Genomic DNA, 15,510 nt, shown 5'->3' with positions numbered 1-15,510 from the left:
TACGACTGTTTCGTCTATTCACATCTCCAGGTTGAAAAATAAGTAAGGAATGCTCAAAACTATTTCACTAAACGGCTATTTACATCGGGGAAAACGCGAATAAACCTCCTGATCCATCATCACTCACGACGCTTATCGTTTCCAGCACTTTTCCCCGCAAAAGAGGAATTCCATTTAGGATTTTATAATTTTTTCCGTTCCACGCGCAGCAGGCGTTTGCAAAGGGAGACGAGAGAAAAGGGTGAGCTTGCAGTGTGTGAGCTTTTTACGCGTGGAATTCCTTTCCCACGGTTTTGTGCCAAGGGTACGCAGAGGCTGGAGTGATATTGGTGCGGGAGTGTTAGAGAGAGGAAGAGATGATAGAAAAAAATAACAAGGGCGGGGCTTCCCGGGTTAGGGTAAGAAAAAAATGAAGCATCGGACTCCATCCTCCAGACCACTCAGGCGAGGGGTTGCTAGGGTGAAGAAAAGGATGGAAGAATGATTTTAAAAAAATGAGAGTACGGCGTAGAACGCTTGTCCCACGAATTTCATCTCCAAAAACTCCAAATGTGTCTCTTGCGGAGGAGGAAGAGTTGGAAAGATGCGTTACAAAGAAGGGGAATTAGACGAGTCGCCAAACGGACTGTAAAGAACAGGATTAGTGGCTTTATAAAAAAAGTAATAATAAGTATAAAATCATTTATAAAGCAGCAGAGAAGAGGTCAAGGCTAACATTAAAAATAGGGAAACAAAAACTGATGGAGGTGGGTGAATTTTGTTACTTGGGAAGCAGGATAACTGCGACGGGTGAGGCAAGAAAGAAACTGTCAGTAGAATAGCCAAGACAATGAGATAATTCTACAAAAGAAAGATCGACGGATAGCGGGAAATTTTAACATGGAACTAATGACAGAGTTTATCAGAACTTAGTTTGGAGTACGTTTCCCTACGGAAGTGAGGCATGTAAAGTATGTGGTGCTACAAAAAAGTGATGAGGGTCAAATGGATCGACTGAGTAAGTAATAAGAATTCCTATGAAGAGTAGGAGAAAATATAAGCCTTTTGAAAACCTTCATAAGACGACAGAACAATCTTACAGGCCACATCGTGAGACATGATGAGCCGACGAAGACAATCGTCGAGAGATAAGTTGATGGTAAGAACGGAAAAGTAAGACCTCGAATGAAATATATATGGAACCCGTTAAGAAGGATGTGAAAGAGAAGAAATACGTAGGTGTGAAAAGATTAGCTATTAGGAGAACTGAGTGGAGAGCTGCGTCAAACCAATCTTAGGCTAGCTGACCAGTGATGATGATAAAACAATGAAGTAAAACCTACATATTTGTCCAGGGATTCATAGGAAAAGTCTCAATTAAGGAGTCTATTTCGTTTTCGTCAAACACTGAGTCACACGAAACTTCATTTCCTATTTGTTTAATAACGAACAGTAAATTTAAACTTTTATTGAGAAACTTTGTTGTTGGTATAGGGATATTTTTACTCTGAGCAATAAAGTACCTAGATAAATGCTAGGAAGAGCCAAAGCATTCAAATATTTCACAACACTCATCTGATTTTTTACGTGTTCTCGTAAAGACAAACGGGGGATGCCCAATTACCTTCCGCCAAAAGGAAATTGAGCTGGTTTGCGACAGAGTTCGTAGATGCAGCACTCAGCGCATTTGGAGCACTCAAGTATTTTAGGGAGACGTTAGCACCATGAGGCGAAAACACACAAGTGACCCCATTCTGTCCGGGTCCAGGACTAGTGTATACCCACTTGTGGAGTTTATTTGCAGAGAGGCGGAGGAATAAGTAGGTACCTACTGTGGGAAAGTCCAGTGGATTCTCTCGGAAGGCGAGAGTTTTACTGAAGGAAAACGCATTCTTTCACAAAAAAAACTCTGGAGCACATTCCATGCAGTGCACAAAAAAGTCACACTTTTTCAACTTTTGCTCTCATACCTTAAAAACTGCAGAAGAAAACTTAAGTCAATACCTATACTTCGATGAGGCGTCTAAGTCATCTAATTGTAAGTACCAACATGGTGATACAAGGAAAAAAAGGACATTGAAAAGATGAAAACGTATAAAAATGAACAAAATAGTTATATAATAGTTGAAAATATACATCAGGTAGAGGGAAAACCTACGGATTATGAATGAGTATCCTAAGAAAAAGAATGGGTATCGATAGGGTAAGATTTCACTAATACCGTAAACCAAAACTCATCGATATGTCTTCTAGGTTTATTCAACTTCCTCGTGTTCTCTGACCACCCCACTAAACAGCGGAAGAACAGTCGAATGAATCAACGGCTGACCACTTAAAAACAACAAATCGTCCAAAGGAAGGAGCGAGGAAAAGTGTGGAGGGGCATTTAAGAAACCATAGTTTAGGGCTGCTCATCCAATTACCTAAAACCAATTTCTGTAACGCATTTATTTCACCATGGAGCGGAATTTGAGGGGTGGATTGGCATTGATGGGTTCGAAAAAAACGAGCAAAACTGCAAAGAACGTGAAAGTTATCCGAGGCAAAGACAAAAGGAAATTTAAAAAAAGGACAAAGGCGATCGCCTTAATCATGATAAAAGACCTGGGAACAAAGCCATAAAAAAGAAAAAAAAAACATTATTTTGATTTTTCAATGAAACATTGCGATACCTCGGAACATTATAAAAGAACAAGGAGTAAAATTGAAGACGGTAAGGAACTTAGGTGAATGATTACGCTTTTCGTACACTTCACTAGTGATTCTGGTGGTCCTTTGTGACGTCAGACGTTTTTTTCATATTCTCTTTATTTTCTTAAAGGTAGTGTTTTTTGCCTCCTTATTTCCAAAAAAAATTCCTTTTTCATCGCTCCTCAACAATCCCTTCCCATCAACAACTCCCTAACAACATCAATATCAATAATTAAATATCAAACGTTACACCCTACATCAAACTAGACCATTTTCATCACACATATTTTCCTCTAACGAGCCCATGCATGGCACGCTTTTGAGATGGCTGTATCGAGTAGGTAATAAGTCTCATAAAGCTTGAGACCATAGTGCTTCAAAGCAAGCTCCTCATGACTACGCATGAGAAAAGTTTTGATGACAGCACCAAAATTTTGCGGGGATCAGGTAGGCATGGTGACTAGAGTACTTGGGCCCGGGTTCAATCCTCGGCGTTGGCAGAGAATTTTTGGAGACGCGATCCCTGCTTGAATGTTGTGTGGAGGACAACTCAAGTGAAACACGTCCGTCGGATGGGACATTAAGCCGTGGTCCCCTTGGCGTCTTATTTTGCTAAGAGCAGAATAATACCACCGCCGGGTTTCTCTCCTCTCTACCCTTCCTTCAGAGCGAGAATGAGCTTAGCTGACGATCGCTTCCTCCCTATACCTACCAATTTCACCCCAGAAACGAATCTACTGTTTACATAATCATAATTTAAGACATATGAAAAGATAAAAATTTTTATCCACTCTCCCAAATTGTTCGCTCATCAATGATACTGGTTCGTTTGCTCTCGTTTTTTCAGTGGGAAAATGATGCTGGTCTCCAACAACGAAAATGCAGAGAAAGGCTAAGACTTTGAAAATAAAAAAACACTAATTGGAAAGGAGCGCCACTGTTTACAAAAGAATACGTGCTCCTGAAAATTTCTGGCTCAAATTTAAACAAAAATGGAATGATAAGATCTCGTGATGTTTTTTTTTTGTGGTGCACTTAAGTTGATTCCCGACCACTACCAACACTGAAGAGAGTCCCTACAGGTTTTAATTTGGGCTTTCGAGATTGTAACAATAGCAGAAAAAACGTAGATTATTGTGCTGCTTATTAGTCTATGAACCTATTTTTTCTCGGGAACTAGTAAAAATTACGATGGGATGAGACAAAAACCGCTCTAATCCTCCTAAGATTCTAGATGAATGAGGCACTGTAATTTTTTAGTTAATACATTATTTCATCAAATGTTTTTCTGCCCACTGGCAGGTCCCAAACGACAAAGTTGTCTTTATCTCCTCCTATCCAAAGCCTCTTTCTTGGATTTTTTATACATTCTTTTAATCTCAGTTTGTCTGTCATCTTCAGCCTTCTTCTTCCTCTTCTCTTTTCTCCTTCCCCAGTTCACTTGTCTGATGTATTTAAAATCCCCCACCCTCTTAAAATATGCCCCATTCAATTCCCCTTTCTCTTTTTATAATGCATTACTTTTTATATTTTTAAATTACTACATAAGAACTTTAATGTTTCAAAAATAACCCCGGCAAATATCGAAGCTCCCTACTTATCAGCTTTACAGCACGTCAAATGCAGTTAAACGAGAGAAATAGAGCGGGAAAAGTGTACTACTCCTGAGACTAAGGCTAAAAGGGTTGGTTTCTCCTCGATGCATGTAAGGGGAAAATGGGGTATTCTTGACTCTAGAGGCGACGAAAGGGGGAATACCACGCATGATGGGAGTGTCTGAACGCGTCGGGAGATGAAGCCGGAGGAATGACGAGGGAGTCAGAGAGAGAATCTGCATAAACTCGCCCGTCCCCGAAACACTAGGGACATCCAATAGGGACGAACGTGATAAACGAACTGTGTGACACGGAAACAAAAGTCAACGCCAATGGGGAACGAGAAAGCTGCCGAATCCTGACGAACCATTGTAACGTAAAGAAAACGTACTCTTTTTGCATTCTTCCTGATGTGCAGGTAACGTACACGAAGAACACGAATAAAATAAATATGGCACGAATATAGCGAATAATATAGCGAAGTAGCACGATTTAAAAATGTACGTAAAGAGTACAAGAACAGAGCACGAAGCACACAGCAAGTGCGCAGGCTGGCCCATTTCAATCATACATGAATGGAAACTCTGGGATTGTATGCACAACGTGAACGATATGCATGCTTACATGCCGTTCCTGTTATAAAAACGTTCAGTGTAAGCTTGGTTCACGCTTCGTGAACTCTTGACTAACAGCCGAAAAGATAATGCGTACGCTTCGTGTACGCTACCTGCACATTAGGACGAGCAACGTTTTCTGTACCTTAACACTTAAGGCAGGAGATTGAATCACCAACGAACTCCATTCTTTCCAAGCTAAACAGGGAATGTCTTAGGAATAAGTCTTAGTCTCACACGGAAAAAAAAGTTTAGTTAGAACTATCGAATTCTGATGAAATTTATCAAACTTTTGGGTTCATATGGCACATTGAAAAATTCATCAATTATTACCAAACCAGTTTGATAAATTTTATCAAACTGGTTTGGTAATAATTTGCATCAAAGTTTAAGTATATTTAACAAAAATACTCCCTATAACACCAGTTCGATAGTTTTAATCAAATATTTTTTTTCCGTGCAGGAACCAGGTGGAATACCCAAAGCGAATCATACTTCCCAATATAGTGGTTCCACTATGTAAAGACAGAAACTTTTTTACAGGTCTTTTCTATTCATTCATCTTTACTGTTGAAAGAGTAGAAAAACGTTTTGAACTTGAAATCATAAAACCCCAATATACAATCGCCTCAGAGCCTCAGAGCAGGAAGTACAACAGAAAACTTATCTTATTTACTTATTACGGTTTATAAAAATGCTATTATAAATATTACGGAGCATAATTTTTCTTCTCAGGGTTCATCAAAATCCACATACTTCCCGAATTCATGGGGCTGCTAGGACTCCAGCCGCTATCCTGCGCGAGATTACTTAAGACCTTGGGGCTCATTGACATACTGAGTTCCACTTAACATTTATTTATCCAGTCCGTTCGCTTCAAGGGGAAGAATATTTCCATACATATCCGTGGTACTACAAAACCTCTCTTATATTATTGTCTCCGTCGACCCTGGACATACTGTGCGATTCTAACATGATATTCTCTTTGTTGCACAAAAAACATATGGTCTTAATTGCTAAAGAAATTTTATCCTAGCGGATAGGGTTAACACGTGCTATCAAGTAATGCAGTTCTTCATGTTCTTAAGCCTAGGGCATTGAAAAAAGCGTAGGACATGGTAAGGTGCGGAAGCTTAAATAAGTGAAAGCCAAATTATTCGCGAAAATGTTAGGGGATTGAGTTCCAAAGGCACCTAACACTGTAATTCCCTAGCAAGCGTGAGTCGAAATACAGCTCAGGCAGCAATATGCCGAGGCCAATTTCTGCGGCGGTATGTGATTTCAAAAGTGGTTTTGAGAAATTCCGGTATAAAATGAGCCAACGCGATGGTGGGAAATTTTTGGCAATTTGGAAATAGGATCGCTGAGAAATTGCTTCCGCAGAAAGAGCTGAGAGGGAATAATATACACGGACTCAGCGAGGTAAATAAATAATAATAAGTATTGTACAAGTAAAATATGAGTAGAGCGTAGTGGATGGAAGAAATCAATCATATTTAACCATCTCAACGCCTCATAGTCATATTTTAATGAATAATGCATCCGAAACGTATATAAACGACGCGTCGTGAGTATGAATATATTTTCCGTCTTAGATCCTGATGGTTATGTGACCCTTCTTGCGCCTAACGATGCATTCATCAGCCAGCGAAAAATATCACAGCAGGAAAATAGTGAAAAAGCTCTACGATTGTTTAACAACGCATTGCTACTAAGTATACGAAATTTAGGGACATGGACCTACAAAATAATTTAGTCACTGATCTGATCTGATTTATAAAATGGTCTTGAATAGCAATTCGTGATCAAAGGTTGACATGATACATATTTAAAAAATACGGTAAGTAATGGTTATATTAATGGTAAAATTATGCTCCATAGGATTTTTTATTTCAACCCATTTAATATTCATTATTACACTTCATAAATGTGAGAAAAATACTTTCAGGGCGGAAAATATCCATCGCTCACTTTCTGTGTTTCAATTAAGAAAGTACTGAGACGCTAATGCATACTGAAAACGATAAAGTAAAAAAAAGAGAAATCTTGGAAAAACTCGAGGTAAGAATAAATATTTTGGGACAAAAGTAGCTCGAGCAGAATGTATCTAGACACGAAGGGTTAAAAGAGAATCAATTATGAGCACATAAATTATTCCGAAACAAATTTTTAAGTGCCCACCCAACGATCTCCTAATGGTGAAGCAAACTTTATCAATTTCTAATCAAACGCTGTCTAGTTAACTTCATTTGTAAGAGTACCTAGGATGACAAAGTGAAATAAATGATGAGACGACTTCGAGGAGACCCTGAAGAAGACGGGAACACGGAAAACGGAGCGGAGCAAATGAAACTCCGACATCGGGAAGGAGTCACCCGTGCGCACAAAGAAAAAATATGGAAATACAAGAAATATCTCCCCCAAAATGAAATCCCATATTTTTTTCCCCTTTCTCTCCGAAAAGATTCCGTGAACGGCGGGGATACATTCATGCAGAGCGACGGAAATGGGAAGATGATTTGAGAAGGAGCTGAAAGAAATTTAAAAAAAATATAAAAAGGACAAAACGGGACGCTACCCAGATACAAATAAAAGGTATCGAATTGAATGCGGGCGAAAGATAGGGAGGGAAACCTTTTGTTTTTGTAAATGTAATTATTGTTTTCTACATGTTATATTGCGTCTTCGTCCTCTAATTTATGTATTGTTACCTGGCCACTATAAAATGGCATATGCTGTATGTGGTTATATTTCTTTAAAATAATTATTTTTATCCTATTTGTTACAGAACCACCAAGGAGGAGATCTATACTCATATAGCGTTATCAAGCGGCAGGGTTTTTATAATGCATGTACGTAGGATGTACCACCGATAAAAATGGCACATATGACCTTCTACAGTCGCATTTCTACATAGGCCTACCAAATACGAGCGCCATACTCGTATATCGTTATAAAGCGGCTGGTTATGTATAATACATGTAATGAGGATGTCCTACCGATATAAATTGTACATAAAACCTTATGCTGTAAGATTTCAACATAGATCTGCGCACCGTCAGTAGAGTTCAATGGTGGTAGCGTTCAACGGTATTTTTTTCGGCGTGCAGTGGCAACTTTTTATTCCACGCAGGTAGTCTCCTTGGCGTACATTGGTCACTCGCTACTGAAACATGAGTACCAAACGCTTATAAGATTAAGTAATGAGTGTACATTACGGATCGAGCAATTTTTTGGGCATTGCGGGTAGCATTTTGATCTTATTCAGCATCGGCCTCGCAATCTGTGTCGGCGGCGTTTAGATAGCGGACCATTTCCAATAATTTTGTCGAATTAGTTACAAAAAACTCTTGTTTCTGCAATTTTCATAATTAATTTTTTTTAAAGCAGGGGAGATACCATATTTTTACCGATTATCATCTCGATTTTTCTCATTTTAAATACTATGTAAGCCATAAATAGATAAATAAATACACAATTAAAAAATAGAACGTATTTAATCGATGCATTTATATGAAAATATATACATATAGTTACTAAGATACCATACTTTTACCAATTATGATCGCGGTTTCCAGATTTTGAATCCTATCTCATCCACAAATAGAAAAATAAATACATAAATAGCAAATAGAACCCATTAAATCGATGCACGATGATGTTGATTATCTCATTTTGAATCACATCTCATCCATAAATGGAACAAATTTAATCAATGCGTGTATGCATACACATCCGTACCGTTACGCTGAGAAAGTAACCGCAAATGAACACAAAATTCTAGTTGGTAAATGTATCGCGCAACCACGGCTTGGAGTGATCGTACATCTAACACTTAATAATGCTATCTCCTGGTCCATGAGGGGGGGGGGACAGAGAGGGAGGAATCTAACTGGTACGATGAAAGGATGTGGGGCGACGTGTAACGACTTCTCACCCCCCACACCAACCACCCTTCCAGGCGACCCTGAGACGACTGCTCCTCTCACAACCCCCAGCGGCCCATTCAAAAGCGCGAACCCCTTCCCTATCGTCCCCCAGTTATCATTTTCCTCCTTTGTGCGTGAGACGTTCGAATTACACGGCGATGGAATTCCAGCCTGCTCCGGCCCGCGGCGAGGAGTATGCCTCGCCCGGTGGGTGAGCCATGGGAGGCAGGCTGAGTGGCTGGAGGTACACCCCCTCCACCGACCGTGTTTTGTCTTTTTCTCCAACGTATTAAAAAATGCGATATTACGGTAAAATCTGATCATAGCGCAAGTCTTGGGGGACGGAGTTCACACCCGCGTTTTCAGCAACCCAGGTTGTAATGGGAAACGCATTGGGAACCAAAGCAAAGCAAAATACTCTCAAGCTTAATTTCACCATAAGTTTGTTTGCATAATTCAATTTTGAATTGTTACTTCATTGTAGAAGTTGAAGGAATTATAACTTTGCTATTTCCGCATGATTTGGAAATTGAAGAAGAAAATAAAGTTTTAATACCTTCAACTCCAACGAAAAAGAATTTTCACCCCGTTATTTTTAAAGTTAGTTAAAGTTACGCCCGTAAGCTACGCCCACTATTATTACTTATATTGAGCATTATTTTAGTTTTCAAGCTACCATCCGCGATCTATTTATTGGCCGAAGATGTAGAATATATGTGTATAGTATATATTTAAGAAGTAGTATGTATTAGCATCATTTTCGGGGACATGGAAACACTAGATTATGTCGCAGACCGAGTTGAACGATAGAAGTTGCGCTATTGATAAGCATCGACCAACATGTCAGGATGTATTTTGCCAAAATGTCACCCAAAAGTAACAATCAAAATTGAAAAATGAAAACCAGACATTACATGACACTAACCTCAATTTCAATATTTCTATCCGAAATTTAAAAAAGTTGAAATACTTAGTTAATATAAAATATAAATAAACAACATACAAATAAATTATCTTAGTGGTCAGCCAAACATTTTTCCTTATCAATCTTGGTTCCTTTCGCGGCAGTTGAATATCCATCTTATTCATATTAACTCTGGGGCCAAAGTGATGTGAAAAGAAGTCACAACGATCACCCACCAACGTTTCGTGAGTTTTTTTTCGTGATTTTTATGGTCCTAAACCTGATGCGATAGTTTCCTCATTATGGATACGTGCGAGAGTTAAGATTAGATTTCGCATCCCCACTACCATGTTAATCTGTCTTCAGCGGTAAATCATTTCTAGAACTAATGATACCGTAAGGTTAATCATGCAGTTTGAGCTGCTAAGTTTGCGCACCCTCCTGTGATAATGTACCTCTGATATGATAATTGCTGAACCACAGTGAGGGGGCATGTGGAGGAAGATTAGGTTAATCCTGCGGCGGATGAGCGCGTGGGATGACTCATTAAAACCAACTGCCGATCATACGAGCAAAATAGCCATGCTGGGAAGCCCCTTAACAGTACTTCATCTCGCCTCTTAAGGCCACTATGTGGAGTGATACACGTTGCTGCAAAAGATAACGAAATTTAGAGAGAAAATGAAGAATACAAAGCTGAAAATCCAAGTTTGGCAGGAAAGAGGGGCTTTCATTATATCGTGCGTCCCTCATGAGTAATACGTACTTATTCTAATTCATTTCGTAATAATGAGAGTGGGAAACATTGGATAAATTTAGTACATTTGTAGAATACTTTGACTGGAAGGGATTGATACAGGTAAGTTGTTCTTTCCTTTTTTGTTTTTCAGTGTTATATTAGGCCGGTGTCATACTATTTTACATCTGAGTACACTGCTTGGCCCTGCCACAGTTTCTGCTCTGATTTGTAATAACTAATTGAGGTATTACTTTTATATTAATTTGTATTTTTCTCTAGGTCTATATTTTTGTGTGATTGAAGCCAAAAATGCAAAAATAACCGTTCAAAAAATAAGGAATTTCGAGGAGTACAAGATAAAGGGCTGCATGAAATACAGACTAATATTTTCCCCGACAATAATTTGATAAGTACGAATTCCATCACATGTACCAAAGTGTGGATATATAACGTCGACTCCGTGTTCGGTAAAACCCATCCCGAAGTTCGCCCTGAGAAAATGGCTCGGTGATCAAACTAGCTACCACTCCTGATCGGGAGATCCGGGTTCGAATCCCGACTAAAACAAATATTTTTCATAGCGAACGTCATCCTTGATGTATTTATTGAGTACAAGTTAGTTCCTTCCTGATCTTTTCATTTTAACAGCATATTCACCGGTGAATTAGGCTATTTCCTCATAGCGTTCAACGGTCTAAAACCGCCCCATGAATGCAGACTAGCGGCAGTCCAGACGATGCGAATCGATTTGAGTCTGGAGTCACGGCCAGGACTTTACTCACGCCCGAGGCTAGGCGCGGAGGAGTGAGTGTCCTCGGCGGTGCATTTGAGCTGGGAGGCGCCAACAGGTGCGAGTAGTGGTGCGGCAATGCGGGCGACAGCGCCAGGCCGCACCTGCCGCACCCACGCCCCGGGGGGTTATGCTCTGGCTGACGGATCCCCTCATATCGTCCGTGATGTGCCCAAAATTAGTACTCGCGGCATAAAAGCCGAGGAGGCTGTCTGAGAAATAAAATACACGCAATTTTTATGCAAATTTCACAAAGTACTCTTACAATCGTACAAGGGCGTACCCAGGATTAAAACTAGGTGGGGGGGCAAGACCTGGTTTTTCAAGTTGTAGGTAAGATTTTAAGTATGGAAAAGGTGAATGAAATCAACAATTTAAGGAAACTGTAACAGCTCTTCATTAGTTTTTAAAATTATTTGCTTGAAAAAATATTATTTTCCTTAAAGACATTTGGAATTTTTGCTTCTAGGAGGCGGGGGGGGGGGCAGCTGCCCCCTCCTGGCCCTCGCTGGGTACGCCCATGCAATGGTACTACCACGAATGACTGCCAAAAACTAAGAATCTCAAGATGTAAAATTAATGGAAATAGGTGATGCTTCATGGAAATTCTTAACTTTAAACACGTTAAAGGTACTTTCCACGCAGGATTTGGAAGTAAACCAATCGATTTACTGTGTGGTCATTTTGGGTGGTCGCGTCAATTTCAAGGAGCTCATATTCAAGGGGGTAATCAAATTGAAAATGACACTGAGTACATGTCATTGATCGGGTGGAAAGTACAAAGCTATTTCCTTTATCACGTTCAATGTCCATGAAAATATTTTTGGAAATTTCGTTTAAAATTTCATATTTTAGTAATGACTTAAATACCATAACTGGTCTAAATATATAGGAAAAATTCTGATTAATACTGGAGTATATAGGTAGTTTAAAAAAAACATTTAACGTTATTATACAATGGCATGGCAACATTACGTAAGTTCTTCTGCCTACCTCCGTCTCATCGTGAAGCATCCTTTCCGGCTCGGCATAGAGACTATTACCCTTATTATCTCAATTGTCTCAGGCTCAACTTTGCGGAAATTCATTTTGAGCAAATGAAAAGAAAAACTCAATACTTTTCATTTGTACACTATTACCCTTTATAAAATCCATTAAACCTTTCATCTTCCTCTCCTTTTCCCACTTAATCAACTTCCGAATTAGTATTTATAAATTTTGACAAACTAATATAAATATTTTTCATTACTCACGACTCAGCAACTAGAGCTATCATGATTAAAGTGGCCACCAATAACGCCTAGTCCAAAATGATGAATGACGACTGGGATACTTACCTAAAAGAAAAGAAAACAAACAAAATTATTTTCGAACCCATGCAATTATAAGAAAAAATATAGTTACTAACTTAGTATAAATGGCACAACGGGGAAATCATCTAGCGTTTGATAATGAAAGTACCATGGCGAACTTCATCCTTGGAATAATAAATGCATACGGGCGAAAACCGGAAACAAGGAGAAAATTGCGCAATTTTCACTAATTGACTTATTAGCAAAAGAAAGAGCACTGTCATACAGGTTTTCCATTGACATAGGAATTCAATTCCAACCGTTAGCAAGTCTAACAATAAGTACAACAACGATACGGATATCTGCAGCAGTTAATGAACTACAGGTCTCAGAAGGCTGGTAAAAATGAAAATATGAACGTACTGTTTTACACTGATCACAACTGACGCAACTTCGACGGATAGGAGACAGGGTAGATATTTGTATTATTAATTCCACATATTCAGTAAAAACAAGGTATTATCCGGTTTCCTGCACAATAAGCGGCTGTCATGGAAAATGCAGACTGTTTGATTGATTCGCAGAACGGTTTACGAGCATCTCCTCAAAGCGTCCTTCGGTGCCGGAAGTCTGGAGCTGATAATAGAAATTCCACCGAGTCATCGGCTCGCCTGAAGAAACATTCGAGTGGTAATGAGTGACTCGTTTGCCATAAATCGATGCTGCGTCCATCACTCCTCGTCAGCATCCTCTTGCGAGGAGCCAATAAGAGCGGAAGAATGGAGTGGGAAGATAAAATCCTCTTCGTCAGGTTTGTAGATCTTACTAGGCACACAAAAATGAAAGAAGAAACTTAGTCATTCCATACGGAATTTCTAGTGTGATAAGCGACACGATGTTGTGGAAGTTCATTATATTAGTTAAATGAAAAATTGAAATATTTCCACAGGATTTATTCGAACACGATACATTTCGTTGTTACAATAATGAAAAATTTTCAGCCTCGTTGTCGTCAATTGATAATGTTTTTCTAACAACGAAACGAGTCGTGTTTGAATACACCCTGTTGAAATATTGGAACGTTTAATTTAAATAGCATACAGAATTTATTCAAGACTTGGGTTCCGATTTAAGAAATCATCTTCAGGTTTTAATGCTCAACATACATAAAAATAAACTTTTTTGTAAAAAAACGGCAGGTTTCAAAAGTGCTCAAATAAGCAACACACGAAGCAGTCGACACAGCGGACCGCTCTAGATGGACTGTGCGCACTCGATACACGGCGACATCTATAAGAGTTGGGAGAGGCCGCGTCATCTGCCGAGCTCGGTGATATATGTCATTTTCATCATTCACCAGCCATTTTTCATTCCCGCTTTCACGAAATTTCGAGCAATCAACCTTGACAAGCGGCTTGAGGCGTATTCCAAAAAAAATCCCCAGAGGGGACGTTTACGGCCCGGAAATTACCTTTGGAAGGGGAGGATGGAAAGGATTGGGGAGTTCACGGAAGAGAGTGAAGGGAGGGGGCGGGGAGTAGCGCGGAGACTGTCGCGACATGGGGGAATGTGACAGCTTCCCGCGGGGCGATTGGTCGCCTAACTGCGGACGAAAAAGGGCCGCCTCCCCTCTGGAGTACGCCCTTGCCCTTGACGAATATCAGACAGCGAACGAATCTCAGAGTGAGAGACAATCATCTCTCTCGCCAGTTTATCAATCCGCGGACTGGTTTGCTGCAAATCCTACTAGGCGCTATTGAAGCTAGCTACCTCATGGATTAAATAAATATAAATTCATTTTATTGGAATCCTGGTACCACTCCACATGGATGAGCATTAAGAACACCGATCGAAATTTTTAAAAACACGTAGATCTATCATTGTAAGCTTCCAATCAGCGATGTTAACAGACAAGGAGGAGTGGTCGAAAAAGGAGGGGCATGGCATCGCGTGGTATGGGATTTCTCTCAACAAACATCGGTCGAACTGCGATCATGTAAACAGTAGATGCGTTGCCAAGGCACACTTTTGGTCGAACCACCAAGAGAATATATGAGGAGCTTGCTCGGGAGCGTTAGCGTCACACGCGCTGCGTCACGTCGCCCTGCACACTCGCAACCCGAAATAATCGGCTGAAAACCGTGTCACGAATGTGTTCCCCAGGAGTAATATACAACTATATAATTATTTGGCCACTCTGAGAGGCAATAATATTTTAACCAACGGCCACAAATGTAAAATGTTCGCTCATAGCCCTGCAATCTAAATATTGGCATACGACAGGTCTCCATTTCTACAATACTAAAGTAGGTTTCTTGAGTTACGACAATTTTTCTTCCGTACTTTCTTCCGTATTTCCTTTTTTTATCTTCCCCAATGACTTATATCTTATCTGTTACGAACATTTAAAGGAGACTTCGTTGATTTCCACAGATTTATTTCGTCCGTACGACATGTTACGGACGAAATAAATCTGTGGAAATCAACGAAGTCTCCTTTTCATTTTCGTGTATTAATTTCCACATAGTTGAGCCTAATACAATTGAACGAATCTTATCTGTTCATTTCTCGTGGGACCTTTCCTTCATTGATTCCCTCGAATATATTCCTTTGACGTCTTTTAGGTTTAATGGGTAATATTTATAAACCTAATTGCTTCAGGCGTAACTTTATGAAAATCCATTGTAAACAATAAAAATGTATGGTACTTTTCACATAATTTATTTAAGACGACCGGTTTCGTCGCAGAGGCGACATCTTCACGAAACCGGTCGTCCTAAATAAATTGGGTGAATAAGTACCATACATTTTTATTGTTTAACATTTATAAAGGTTTATATCTTTGAACGTATATGATGGTCGAGAGTGTTTTCAGGATTTATCTAATGGAATTACAACATATTAATAAATCTGTGCGGGAATTTTTAACTGAAGTTTCGTAAGACGTCAGGTTTAAATAAATTTCTTTTCGCACTCA

General features: G+C 39.5%; 1 protein-coding gene across 1 annotated transcript in view; it reads right to left on the bottom strand.

Moving 5' to 3' along the window:
• LOC124160720 (mucin-5AC) overlaps positions 1-15,510 on the bottom strand; it is a 594,376-nt gene that overhangs the window by 151,622 nt on the left and 427,244 nt on the right. The gene's annotated exons all lie outside the window — the stretch shown is intronic.

The sequence above is a fragment of the Ischnura elegans genome, chromosome 6, assembly GCF_921293095.1.
Source record: "Ischnura elegans chromosome 6, ioIscEleg1.1, whole genome shotgun sequence".
NCBI classification, from domain to species: Eukaryota; Metazoa; Arthropoda; class Insecta; order Odonata; family Coenagrionidae; genus Ischnura; species Ischnura elegans.
Note: the sequence above shows the minus strand (reverse complement) of the source record. Positions and strands in the feature narration are given on the sequence as shown.